Below are 14,792 nucleotides of genomic sequence, written 5' to 3'. Positions count from 1 at the left end.
AAATACAATGTAAGGACGTGACAGTTCTCTGTTACGGACGCGACCGCTCTGAAGCGGCACTAAAAGACTGTTTTAAAACTTTCACAGAGAGTTCTTTCACCTCAAACAGAAGACACAAAGCCTTTCTTTAAAGTGAATTTCGATTTGTACTAATTGTATCTTAATTTTAATCAATGTTTCATCAACCAATTGCCTGAATTTAATAAATAAGAAGTAAATATAGCAGACAATAGATCACGACACGGAGGCGCCTGCGTGAGCACGTCTCATAAATTAACCGAAACTCAGCGTATAAGGTAGCCTACTTCACAGACCTGAAAAATATATTTCAATCTATATTGAAATGTCTAATTTGTAAACAGAACAATTCAAAACGAAAGAAAACGGACTGCTCTCTGCTTAGCCTATCTGTATGAAATGTGCATTTCTCTCTGGCGCATTCCCTACTGCGAAGATCGCGAGGCAGCAACGTCAACTTCATCTTTATTAATAAACAATTAAAATGTCTCCTTGCTATATTTGACATTTTCATAATCATTCATTGCTTTTGCCGGTTCTTTGTGACAGCTTTTAGGTGCTTAGCGGCAGCGCCGCCGACACCCTCATCATGTTGTTACGTGAACGCGTCACCACCGCATCAAAAACATGATTGCGTGATGAAAACATGAAAAATACCACATAAACATAGCCTAACTGGTTAGAAAGAAAACACAGAACAAATAGAGTAGCCTAATGCGCATACGTCCATGTCGCATACAGTCTTCTTCATGCCATCTTCACCCATTAGCCGCTTTTCCACTGGCCAGCGCGAGCACAGAGGCCAAAATCATGCCTCACGGCACTCCTGAATAAATCGCTATACAAATATATCAGATGCTGCCATTTAGTCTTTATTTACAAACTTGGACACCACACGCGGCTAGTGACTGACCACGAACAGGCATACTGAGCTCGTGCGTCATCTTCGTGCCAGTTATTCAGCCAATAAAGTGTAGGCCTATGTATTTCATAGAAAATTGTGTCTAGTACCAGGCTATATAAATTGCAAAGGTTTAATTGGAATCTTTATTTCAAACGACCCGACCGACCGCGACCCGAATATCATTAAAAATATTTTTGGATGACTCTTAACCGCGGGTGACCGCAGGCACCCGCTCATTTTGGATCAACCCGCGCATCACTGATGTGGACTGATATTTTTCGAATGTCTGGATTCCTTTATTAATGGAGTATATAAACAGACGTTTTAATTAGGGCCAGGAATTTATTAGAAAAAATTTACTAATTAATCACACAACTTGCTGTGATTAATCGCAATTAATCGCATTTTTTCCCAAAGCTTGTTATCAATACTTATTCGTTAAAAAATGATACATTTACACAATGAAGTATATTTTAAACAGAACATTTTATTACAATGATCTTATGAACTGTAGACAGTCCCTCCTGGGAACTAGTATGGGTAATTCCCATAAAGTTCAACTTTATAAAACAAAGTGTATATAAGTGTAAGTTGAATTTGATCAGAACTCCTGAATCATCTTATAAAGTAAGGCAATAAGCCAAAAGCAATTTCTTCATATCCACCGACAATATAATTAAACAAAATGTTAAAGTGTAAGTTTAAACTAACAAGATCATCAAAATGGTTAGAACTTAATCCAAGCAAAAACATTTTTTTTTTATGCACCAAATGTCAACAGCCTTTGCAGTACGAATAACACAAGGAGAATGTTACATATTTTACCACAACATTTTGCCTACTCTTTTGCATTGAGCCAGCAACTAAGACAGACCAGTTTGTTTACATTATCAGGAGACAAGGAAGCTCTCTTCTTTTGGACGATGTGGCCTGAGAGTGAGAACAACCTCTCACAAGGCACTGTGGTTGCAGGTGTGGACAGGTACTTGCGTGCTATGCGTGCCATCAGAACATGTGCTGACGGTTGTATTATGTCAGTAAATTGTTATTAATTATACAGTGGCACACACAAAAAGTCAGAACACATACAGAGACAATTAGATTTCTGATTGCACAGATGTGCCTGGCACACACAGGTATTTTTTGCGTGTCAATGTTGAGAGAAGTGGTATCTACGGTGTAGAATCCAAAATATTTCCAGACACTACTTCTAAGGTGAGTTGGGGTCGTAATTGTGCGCTCAGGCTGGCTCAGTTCTGTGCGTTATCTTCCATTTTCAAAACAGGGAGGCTATAGCTATTATTCGCTTGATTTGGTCATGGGCAGACGCTACAATACGTTTAGAGCGCCCGCTCCTGAATGAGATGGCAAACAATAAAATAAAAAACAAACGGTCTAATCATCATGACACTTTAAAAACCGGATAGTTTATTTATAGTTTGATTATGGATATTTCACGTCATGTTCGAATGCATATTCGAATATCGAATAAAAAGTGACAGCCCTAAACACACACACACACAAAAAACAGAAACAAAAAGCACCACTTACCTCTACACACATATGCACCATAGACTGTAAAAAAATTGTGTGATTTGGCTCAGTTAGCACACTCATCTGTCGCAACAGGAAGTTATTAAAATGGACGCGATTGGCTTGCGTCAATTGCGTTAATTTATTTTAATGCGTTAAACATGTCAAATTAATCGCAGAGATTAACGCTTTAACTTTCCCAGCCCTAGTTTTAATATATTGGTATTAAATGCATTTTCGGAGAATTTATTTTTCAAGTTTTTACTGCAAATGTCGAAATGCGCGCTCTTTGGTCCATCAGTGCTTGAGTCACTGATCACATTAGAATAAAATATCTCATAATAAAATACAAAATTGACTGATTTATGAATGTATATATGCATAGTTCTCATCAGTCGGAAATACAGATAAACACTTTCATTTGTTGTATTTTTGATCGAGGCATGGGATAAAATAGCTGGGATAGTTGGTGTCTCCGGTGAGTCGGTTAAGTGCGTGCTGATGATTTATTATATTTTTAAATAGGAGGGAAATAATTGCACAATGAGCAATATTTTTTTTAAATAAATATTGAAAAATATTTTCAACATTCATGGTTGTGTGTTTCATATTATTTTTGCATGCATGTATAGGCCACACACCAGAGCATGTGAGTAGATAAAGCTGAGCGGTGTGACGTTTAAATATAAGTTAAAAAACTTATTTACTTTTTTACTTAAGTTAAAATACTTTTCATATATATGTTTAAATAATATAATGTTATTTTTTTATTTCATCTATGCTGGTTATATGAAAAGGGAATCGCATGAGATGAGTAAGATAGGATCATAAGATGCCCTATATAGGCTATCGGAAAACATTTGGAATGGGTCAGACATAATTTTGACCACTTATTAAGTTTTGTTTTAAATGAATATCGTTTTTTATAAATTGTATCTTCTTATTAATAAATAAGAAGCAAATCAATATAGGCTAATTAGGACACGGAGGCGCCGGCGCGTAAACTGGAGCGCGTCTCATAAATGAACCGAAAACTGACTGAAAACACTAGTTTATTAATAAACAACTCAAATGTTTAATGCATTATCCTTACTTTTGCCGGTTCTTTGTGGCAAGCTTTATACGTGCGTTGAGATGCGGAATAGGCAATATAAAAATGCTGTCATTATAAAAGGTTTCTAGTGTCAATGTATTGCTTGTTTTTCTGTTTACATTTCATGTTGTGACACTTCTCTTCTCTCGCACATAATGCTGCTACGTCAGAGCGGCCAAAGCGTCAACAAGCTTCAACAAGCGTCAACAAGCTTCCCTGTACTTTTTGACAAGCGTCCTCGACAGGGCGGCCAGAGCTTCTTTACCGCTCAAGTCGGCGGCGGTGTGAGCGTACCTACAGTTATGCTTCTTACGCGGACTTTTGGGACTCAGTTTTGGTGACAAGGCGCAATGACTGAAATGCACAAATGGTAATTAAATTTATATATATATATTTATATATATATATATATATATATATATAAACACATATATATATATATATATATATATATATATATATATATATATATATATAAACAACGGAAAACAAAAAGGCGCGGCTCGAAATGGCTGTTATTTCAAATAGGGTAGTGTTGTCATCTCTGCTTCCCCTTTAAGGTTTGTGGGGAAAAATGCGTATGTGTGACGTAGTGGGGCAGGTGGATGATGGGAGCGTAAACAAAAAAAGTATAGCGGAGGCGGAGAAAATGCAGTCTTAAGTTTACGGTGCGAACATAATGATGCAGGCTGTGCCCCAGTTGAATGCTAGCAAGAAAAGTGCCTTGTATGCCCGTGAATGTGTACCGCTGTGAGTAATAAAGCCGAGTTCATTGTTGCAATCAACCGACGACTCACTGCGTGTGTTTCAGCTCTGTTAGCCCGGACCACTAGACGCAAGTTACCTGCAACGAGCCGAGTTGTTATATTGATGTCAGTTCACTCTCAAATACGGTGTAGGGCAAGGACCAATCAGACACATACTAATTATTCATTATATACAAAGGTTTATGAAACTCCTCACACAGCCCAAATGAACAAACACAAGGGCAGAAACAGTGTCATGTTACAGGGCATGATAAGGAGATTTTACGACCTCCGAGGAATGTGGCCACATACTCAAGAGAGAGACTATGAAACAGAAACCCTCTTTAAAACAGACTTTGTTGCATTAATCATAGACTAACTGATCTATAAATGAACATGCATAAAACTGTGAAAGAAACAGTGTAAATGGTTTACTGTCTCGTGTACTATTAGGTATATATTATGGTATGTATCCTGGTATACGACCAACTAACAATCAATGTAACCTCACCTGTATCACGCCTCCTACCTAATTAATCCTCATTTAATGACTCACACTTTGATGTACATCACCTTCTTCTAGAATGCAGTGTGGATGTGTTATAGCTATCTGAGCATTAATGAAGGTATAATCATGCTAGGAACAAAGATCCGTAAATCAACTAAGAGCCACTTTCCCTCTCAGACATGTCACCTTTCTGATTGGTCGAGTTCAACCCTTAGGGGAGGATCTTTTCCAGGCCTTATTAGAGACAGTCCACATGTGACCTCCCTCTCTTAGTTCTTTCATCCAGCCGCAACACTGTTCTGGTGATACTGGGGAACCCCCTCCCCCTCCACGGGGGCCCCAGGGCCCAGCAGGCCTCGATTCCAACCAGATATGGGCTCAGGCAGGAGAGAGATGACTCTCTCACAAAGAACCCAGGACAATCTCAAGAGTTTTGGAACAAAGACTCCAACCAACAACGTCTCCAATCACCCATCCTTCCGACTTCCTCACTTCTCCTGGGTGCTCGGCGTGGCCTCAACAGAGTCCCAGGCCTTGACCAAACCAGCCATGCGTTCCTGGAGAAAGAGAACGCTCAACCAACTTCCACTTGACACTGCCGGAACCATCAACGACTTCAATTTTCAACAACTTCAAGAATTGTTCCCATTACAAATGCAAGTATTCAATTCAATGAAATGTGAAAATGAAATTCTGATGGTTCTTCTCATAGACCCTCTTCCGGTTTCCAATTTCATCCTATCACTAACCTATTTATGTATTCATGTGTGTAAGTTGTTTAGTTTATTTATATTCATATAAATATCTATATTTAGTTAATAAAACTTGTACATAATATGTATTTGGTTCTGTTTTGTTTGCAATACAAAAGTCACTTTACGATCACGGTTTTTGCTACTGGCTCAAAGTACTGTACAGGCGAAGAAATAATTATTCTTCTGTGGCCATGGAAGATACCCTTTTCTTAGAATAAATTAATAATAAAAAGAGTTCGTTGGAAGAACTGATTAATTGATTGTAATATTAATTCAGCCACATCAAGTTAATCCAATTAACTGACCCAAATATTTATAATTAATAATAACAAGATATTATTGATTATTAATATTTCCAAAAAGCTGAGTTCCTTACATATATGGTGGAGAATTTTAAGGCATCGTATTAAACATTGTATGCAAGCAGACAGTAATCAATCATATGTTGTCCCATAAGTTTTTATTAACATCTCATACATGCACGTACAAGTTTCTGGGTAAATCAGCAAAACTATAGCTTGAATATGCCTTCCTACGAATGGCAGAAAGTTCACAAATGCTATAATGCATATTTAAATCGTACGATAAGAAACTCCTGATATTAGTGAAGAAAGCCTAATTTCAGATATAAATCGAGCATAAGCCTTCTCTGACGAAGAAATCTCAGATTAGCCGCGCGCATAAATGGTACCAGAACAAATTAACCTGATATGGACGAAGAAATCTCCATTTTCAGCATTTTTGAATGTGATCTGAGCGATGTTCCTCAATCACCAATTAAGGCCTTATTATGCGTTACGTCATTGTATTCATATTAAACCACTGAAGCGCTCATATGAAACAATCGCGTCGAATTAGTGGTATAAATTCTAGCCCAGCTAACTAGTAATTTGCAATTGTCTGTGAAAGAACGGTGCTGTCTTGATTTGTTAAAAAGAGTCACTCACACGCAACGTCGTGTCTAAGCGAGAGACTCAGTGCAAACTGTCAGCACAGCCCTTCCGCTGCTCCGGCCGATCTGTGTTGTTGGTTGGCATTGCGTCCGGAACGCGAGCAGGCGTTCCTATCTAGTTTTTCTGACAACAGCACCAATCTCACAGACCCTCGTGTAAACAAGCGACGGTTGTAGCCAATAGCTCCCTCAATCCTAACTTACAAGTAAAACCCTCTACCTCGAGTGATAGTTTTAGCACCGCCTAAAAACTTGACACGTTAGAGCGTAAAGTGTAACCTTAAACCAAAGACTATAGATTTTGCGTGATTTGAACTGAGTGATTTGAACACGAGTAATGAGAGTCAAAGCTCTTCGAGGCTTTGAATCAAAGGAGTCAACTGCGTCACAAATGATTCTTTGTTTGAAGCGCCCTCGCTGGCGACCCCTGCTGGTCAAAACAGTGGAAGTGTAGCGGAAACTCAAATCAACGGAACACCTTTTACAAACCAATCGCAAAGGTTTTATCAAAAGGTGTAATCAGGTAATGGCAATCCGCGAGCTACCTAATATCGTTTAATATGAGGTGTCTTTCAAGGCACAATATCTTAGTAAACTGTAGGGCTCGTTTTATGAAAGCTTGACTTGAAAGTCAATCAGACCCTTTATCAAATGCGTCATTAAATGTGTACGAATCTATAAAGTGATACGAGATCACATAGAGACCAGATACACACTGGTTCACGAACCGTTGAAATTTAAAACAATTTCGAAACAGCTATGACGTGTAACGAAGCCCAGTTTAATAAAATCACGTGACCTTAGCAGTGATACACATTACACACTCCGAATGATTTGAGACGAATGATACACCCTGGTGTCAGAGCTTCACGAAGCACGTCTCATAAGAGGGTTAAACCACCCTCTTCTCTCTCTCTTTCTCTCTCTCGACCCCTTCCTCTTGGTTTCACTTTCACATTGAAACCCAGATACTTTGGGTTTTTATTTGTGTTTCTTTTATTTTTACTTAAATCTACCCCTATTTTATTTTGTGTATTTACACCTGTTGAGCCTGAATCGTCCTATTCAGTTAAGTTGAATTTAATTAAATTGGTAATTTAATTAAATCAATTTGCTTATTCAAGTTCCCCCCTAGTTACCAGAGCTATGAGAACACACAATGTTTACATAATTTTTTTTTGATTTTATTTCAATTTAGTTATTTACTTTTGTTTCAGCCTGAATTCTTATATTCAGCTAAAGAAAAAAAAGGGCTTAACTAAATTTGAAATTTAATTAAATTACTTGATACGCTTCCCTTTCCTTTTAGTTTTCTTAGAGCTATAAGGACGTTCTAACTTTACCTTTACCTTATTTAAGATCACTAGTCACTATTCTCATCTTATCTCTCTCTATAGGATTACAATATCTAGCGACTGTTGTTTCCATAGCGAGTTACAAAGGTCATTAATAACCTACTTCCTGTCCGTGTTTTACCCATCCTCACTCCTTAGCACCAAGCTAAATACATGAAGTACGGCTAAACACAAACGCACAGTAGGCCCCAGACAGAACTGGAAACACTTCCCATTGTTTCTTCTTCTTCTTTTGGACCTTGAGATGTCTGATGTGTCCCTGGTAGCTTAGTCTAACAGCAGCATAACCCATAAGTGACTCCTGTTTACCTATGTCTCCTAGCTGAACCTAAATAGGTAAAACACTCCTTTCTTCCTCTTCTTTTCTGGTTTCATCCTATTGTTTTATTTTGGTTTTGCTCTATCTGTTACTCTCGTAGCACAACATGTGAGAAGAACCATCAGCATTTTTGAGTAATAGGTTATGACATGTAAGAGCCCAGTCATCAGTCGATGCTGCTTAAAGCACGTCAACTAAGATACTCAAAACTTTTTTTTGTTGTTGTGTGTGCTCACCAACACTAAATTTTAGCTGCTCCACATAGCCATTCTCCCACACAGACAGCTCACCACCTCTGTAGAAACTTGCATTTGCCTTTGCCATTTCTCTCTCGTGTTCCCACAAGTGTGCCAGTAGGCCTCAGACACCCAGCCCTGCCACCAGGACCATCCTTCAGCCTGAAGCAGGCAACGACCTGCCACGGCAGAGGAAGGAACAGTTAGGCAACAACGAAAGCAGACGTCTGACACCCAGCCTGAGCCACCAAGAGATGACCAGCATTATCTTCTCCTTGGCCATGCTCCCGCACCGCAGGCCTCAAACAGGAGGTAAATGAACTAACGCTGCCAGCCACAGGACTCCACAGAGAACGAACCCTGCTTAACGGGAGAAGGCACAGGACAGATGCAGAGACCCTGACAGCGTGGAGCAACTGAAAGAGATCACCAGTTTTCAAGCGGCTCTGACAGCTGCTGAGCACCTGCCAACAGACGAGAGAGGAACTGGTTGAACTCAAAGAGAGAGACGCTGAAGCCATCGGCTTACAGCCAGAGCTGAAGTCCCAACACTGACTCAGCGATGCTGCAACATAGACCAGCTCGATGTGGTCCAAATAGAACTGAAACAGTCCAACCAACTGTAAATGGACCCCACGAGAAAGATGTACCCTGCTGAACTTCGCATCAGCAGCGTAGGCTTCCCCAGCCCTGCACAAAAGGGGGGGGGGGGGGGGACAAACCCCTCTGCTTAACATGTCATCAGACAATTTCCTTAAAGCTTCTGCAGCCGTGGAAGGAAAAGGAATTATTCAGAAGAATCTTGAAACGACGCGTGTAGTGACACTCAAAGACCTCAACCGAATGGTCAAACATATCCCTGCATTTACACCAGAGCTTGCTAGACTCTATCTGATCTGGATCACATCCAGCCCAGAGTTGCGACGCTTTCTGGCTCGGCAGCCAGAAAACATCCAGTCTAACTACCAGCAGCTGGAACAAGCCATCACAACAGGATTCTCAGACTTAAGAGTCTGAATGTAGACTGGGCGCGATCCCAGACACCAACCTGGGTAACCCTGAAAGTCCCTGTGCTACTACCACAGACATCAAGCGAGCTACCTCGCGGCGTGCAACGAACCTGTGATGAAGACACCAGCTTCAAGAACCTTTTGACTCTGAACTTCAAAACCCAGAAGACACACGGCATGACCGCAATGCACGACTCTGCTACAAAGTTCCTAGTCAGCATAGGACATAAAACTTTTAAAGTAGATGAAAATGTGTGCTCAAAAGGAAGCAAGAGTTTGCATTAGTAAAATTTGAATTTTACTGATTTAAAGAAAATCTTGAATGCAGGTGTAAGCCTCACGTGCCAACAGACTATGCACTGCTTTTCAAAACATACAGACATTGTGCCACCCGCTGGTTGAAATATACACTGCTGCACATTAGTTTCCATGACAATGACTTGTTACAGGAAATACAAATTCCAAATAGGGCATTCGTCGCCCTAATGCCAGATAGTAAGCAAACCACCTAAGCTGGGAAAACTAGCATGACCTAGAGCCCCTTCGTAACTACTGTTATCCTAAAAGTGCTTATTTGATCATTCCGATCCATATGGGACATGATATGCGATACACATTTTGATCACTAGCTGCTGGCTTGTCTAAATGCAGATAAAAAGATAGCTGGAATTGACAACTCTACTTAAAATAATAATAAATAAAAAAAAGGGTCTTAACTGGTATCGGTAATTTCAGCATTAAAGCGTAAGTCTGTTTGACAAAGGAATCTCATCTCAGCGGCATGCAAACTGTACCGGTATTTATTAGTTTGCTTTGGTTGAAGGAATCCAAATTGCAGTATTGCTTAATCTGTTTCTGACGAAGGAATCTCAGTACGGTGTTATATACACGTAGACTTGGGTGATGCTCCCCTTTCTACAAAGTAAAGACCTTACTAATTATTGTTAGATTGATGTAATTCACCTACATTTTGGCTGCATCTACAAGCAGAGAGCTACATAGCGATCAAAACTGTTCACTCGCTGAAAAGTCAGTATTTATGCACGAGATGGACGTAACTATATAGGCTTAGACAAGCTTTGACTTACAGCAAATCTATTTCCTTAATCTGTAAACAAATAGAATAAGTTGCGTAAAGTAAAGAGAAGAGTTCCATGAGTAAAATTTGTAAATGCCAAACCACATTTACATTTTACTGAATGTAACATCAAGTTCTTGAAAGACTTAAAGTATAGGCGCCCCCTTTTAACCCGTTTAAACATGCATAACTCATTTAAAATGTGCAGACATTCTTCATCGACTGTTGAATTGTTCTGACATGCACTGGTTCCCATGACAACGACTTGTCACAGGAAGTGCTAACTCGTGACGTCATTTTGTAAACAAACCAGCCTAGGTGGCTAAGCTTACTTAACCTAGCGTCCATCCAGCTTAGGCTAAGCTACATAATAACTTCTACAGTTAACGGTTAGCATCATTTACTTGAAGCCTTAATTACAGCTTTTATGTATACAGCGCAAAGTATTCTAAAATACTTTCTTTAACCCCATTTAGGGTTTCTAATTTTTCTCTTTCCTTACTTTCAATTCTTCATTAAACCCAAGTTTAATTACATGTAAGCTGTGTAGCTAGAGAAGAATTCTTATAGTTATGAGAATTTTCATCAGCATGTTGACTAAACCTTTGGAGGGACACACACGGTGTGGTCTTAAACACGCAACAGCTGTGACCCACTATGGAGTGTTGGTCCAGGCAAATCTAAAGGTTAGTCACTAGTGCTATTGATTATTCTCAATTTCAGATCATTCCCGCTGTTTTGATCACTTACTTAAGTCCTTTTTATTTTTATTTTAATTCGATAATAATAGCAGTCAGCTATTCACTTGTCTATTCTGTTATGTAAATGATTTATTTCCATTTCCTCTCTTGTTCAAATGTGGTTCCATTTCCCATAGGGCCCAGAAAGGAACCAGAGACACCTTTATTTGTGATTTTGTTTATTTTCAACAAGTGCACTAATTTTTCACAAGTAATTTCAACGATTACTAGGGCATAACTATAGTCCTGAGGATTGATAATAAGCATAATTTGAATAGGAAAGCTGTCCTTTTTCCTCCTTTTCATCACTTCGTCAAGCCGTAGTGAACCACCAGTTAAGTCCAGAGAAATATTTTAGTCATAAGCCATCTTAAGTCATTCACATAACCATCTTAAGTCATTTATTTCATCTCGGCTATGCCCTTTCCAGGAAATACTCTCAGAACCACACAAGTCTTAGCCTCCTAACATCCACAGCTAAGATGATAAGGATACAATACACACTTCACTAGCTAGCTACATATGAAATACCTAGCTTTATGCTACATATCTAGGGAACCCATTAAACCGTGGCTCTGAACTTTCTAGGGTCATGCATTAGTCTCTCACCACAAGTGTGCCAAAATGTTGCAGATCCTCTGCTTAACCTGACCTTAACCGGACAGGAGACCGAAAAGACTGACAAGCCATCGCGAGAAACACTGTTCCACCCATGGCTGCTGACATCCGACGGCACCAGAGCCAACGGAACTGCACCATGAGAGAAGAGGACAAACGACCCATGACCCAAGCCAGAGTTACAGCCACACCGGGGTGATCAAGATTCTCATCTCCTTACCCCACCTTATGGGTATAAAACAGAAGGTAAACAACCTCACATAATAGATCACAGCGTCCCACAAGGAGCGGACCTGTGCCCAAAGCCTTACAGACCAGCTAGAGACTGAGGTTCGAACCAGATTCAATGCAGCTGGACTGAGCATGCCCAGGAACTGGAGGACAGCACCCTCAACCTGCAAACACCACAGGAGGACCAACGGCTGTCAACGACAGCATCCTCTTCCATACCCTTCACACAGGTGTCAATCTGAGGCTCTGCAAGGACAGCTGGACGCACCTGCCTCAGAGTTACTGGAGCCACTGACACACGCAAAATAGCTCCCTGCACAGGACTCACCCGAGGAGTCCTGTTAGGTACAAGCTTCCGACTCCTTGCCCACCCCAGCTTAGGCAAGCTTGCGTTGGCACCACCATAAGGACAGAACAACACTTCAATCCTTCAGACCTCTCGTGACTGAGAGGCTAACAACCACCTTCTGACCTCCGGCCACCAGCACCAGGTCAGCTTGAAAACCTCTCTATGCTACATAGAGGCCTAACCAGTTCCTGCAACCACAAGGAAACACCTGCCCCAATACTAATGAACTTCAGAATGCCCCAACACCTGCTGCCTCAACACCTGCTGCAGAGACCTGGACTTGGCTACTGCCCACATCACCAGCCGTGGAACGACCACCGCTCCAGAAGACACGAGCAACCAGAGGCCACCATGGCCTTCCAGCCTTCTATGACAAGTGTGTGTCTGATCTCTCTGCACTTCCAACTTCGCTCGTGGTTGTCCTTGAGGGGGGACAACAACGATCGAAAGGGGGGATCTGTAGGGTATGGATCAATCAGACACATACTAATTATTCATTATATACAAAGGTTTATGAAACTCCTCACACAGCCCAAATGAACAAACACAAGGGCAGAAACAGTGTCATGTTACAGGGCATGATAAGGAGATTTTACGACCTCCGAGGAATGTGGCCACATACTCAAGAGAGAGACTATGAAACAGAAACCCTCTTTAAAACAGACTTTGCTGCATTAATCATAGACTAACTGATCTATAAATGAACATGCATAAAACAGTGAAAGAAACAGTGTAAATGGTTTACTGTCTCTTGTACTATTAGGTATATATTATGGTATGTATCCTGGTATACAACCAACTAACGATCAATGTAACCTCACCTGTATCATGCCTCCTACATAATTAATCCTCATTTAATGACTCACACTTTGATGTACATCACCTTCTTCTAGAATGCAGTGTGGATGTGTTATAGCTATCTGAGGATTAATGAAGGTATAATCATGCTAGGAACAAAGATCCGTAAATCAACTAAGAGCCACTTTCCCTCTCAGACATGTCACCTTTCTGATTGGTCGAGTTCAACCCTTAGGGGAGGATCTTTTCCAGGCCTTATTAGAGACAGTCCACATGTGACCTCCCTCTCTTAGTTCTTTCATCCAGCCGCAACACTGTTCTGGTGATACTGGGGAACCCCCTCCCCCTCCACGGGGGCCCCAGGGCCCAGCAGGCCTCGATTCCAACCAGATATGGGCTCAGGCAGGAGAGAGATGACTCTCTCACAAAGAACCAAGGACAATCTCAAGAGCTTTGGAACAAAGACTCCAGCCAACAACGACTCCAATCACCCATCCTTCCGACTTCCTCACTTCCTCACTCCTACCCTTTTCTTAGAATAAATTAATAATAAAAAGAGGTCGTTGGAAGAACTGATTAATTGATTGTAATATTAATTCAGCAACATCAAGTTAACCCAATTAACTGACCCAAATATTTATAATTAATAATAACAAGATATTATTGATTATTAATATTTCCAAAAAGCTGAGTTCCTTACAACGGTTCGGAGTGTAAGAAAGCTGAGGAAGGTAACAGTAGCATATGTTAAACTAATCGGTTAACCAATTTCAACCGGCGAATGAGGCTTGGTGGTTGGTCAAGAAAATTTTTATTTTTCGCCAACCCTAATTTCTATGATCACAAATGCAGACATGGTTTTATGTTAACAGTGTTCTGACCCCCGTAGCGCGGCGCATAAAAAGACAGTATAAGTCATTATAATCAGTAATTATGTCCCCAATGAAATAAAACCTTACCAATCTGATACACTCTGCTCCAGTCGCACTGGCAAAGTTGATCGATCAGCTTGGTCATCTGCATTTTCTGGATCAGACTCGGGCTCAAATTGATAAGCTAGTACCAACATTATCACCTGTCATTATTGCTTTGGGAGCTGACGTTCCAAATATGGTAAGGGGCATGACATTTCCATCACACGCTTAAGGTATTCGGGCCAATCACAATACACTGGATCGCTGGGCAATCAGAGCACACCACGCTTTTCAGAATGATGAGCTTTGTAAAAATCTACACGTTTCAGAAAGACGGGGGATAGAGGAGCAACAATAATGTACGGTGTGTGTAAAATAATGACTTTTTTTAACCTAAAACCACGTAAAAACATTGCATTAAACAAAATACACAAAATAATCTTCTTTTTAGAACCGTCATATGACCCTTTAAATAAGCTAATTGATGTTGTTCAATCAGTCTGTGATTTTTCTAAACCACTACTCCTGATTGGAGGCTTCCATAGACATTCAGATTATATGTAGGATGACGTTTCAGATATGTTTTTAACAGAGCAAGCCAAAATATTTAGTAGTGCATAGATTGTACATTAGTG

The 14,792-nt window shown here is 40.3% G+C and overlaps 1 protein-coding gene across 5 annotated transcripts in view; it reads right to left on the bottom strand.

The window, feature by feature from the left end:
- tcf25 (TCF25 ribosome quality control complex subunit) overlaps positions 1 to 14,792 on the bottom strand; it is a 189,558-nt gene that overhangs the window by 25,359 nt on the left and 149,407 nt on the right. The window lies entirely within an intron of this gene.

The sequence above is a fragment of the Siphateles boraxobius genome, unplaced genomic scaffold, assembly GCF_051911475.1.
Source record: "Siphateles boraxobius isolate OS27281-9 unplaced genomic scaffold, OSU_SipBor_1 30, whole genome shotgun sequence".
Taxonomy (NCBI): Eukaryota; Metazoa; Chordata; class Actinopteri; order Cypriniformes; family Leuciscidae; genus Siphateles; species Siphateles boraxobius.
Note: the sequence above shows the minus strand (reverse complement) of the source record. Positions and strands in the feature narration are given on the sequence as shown.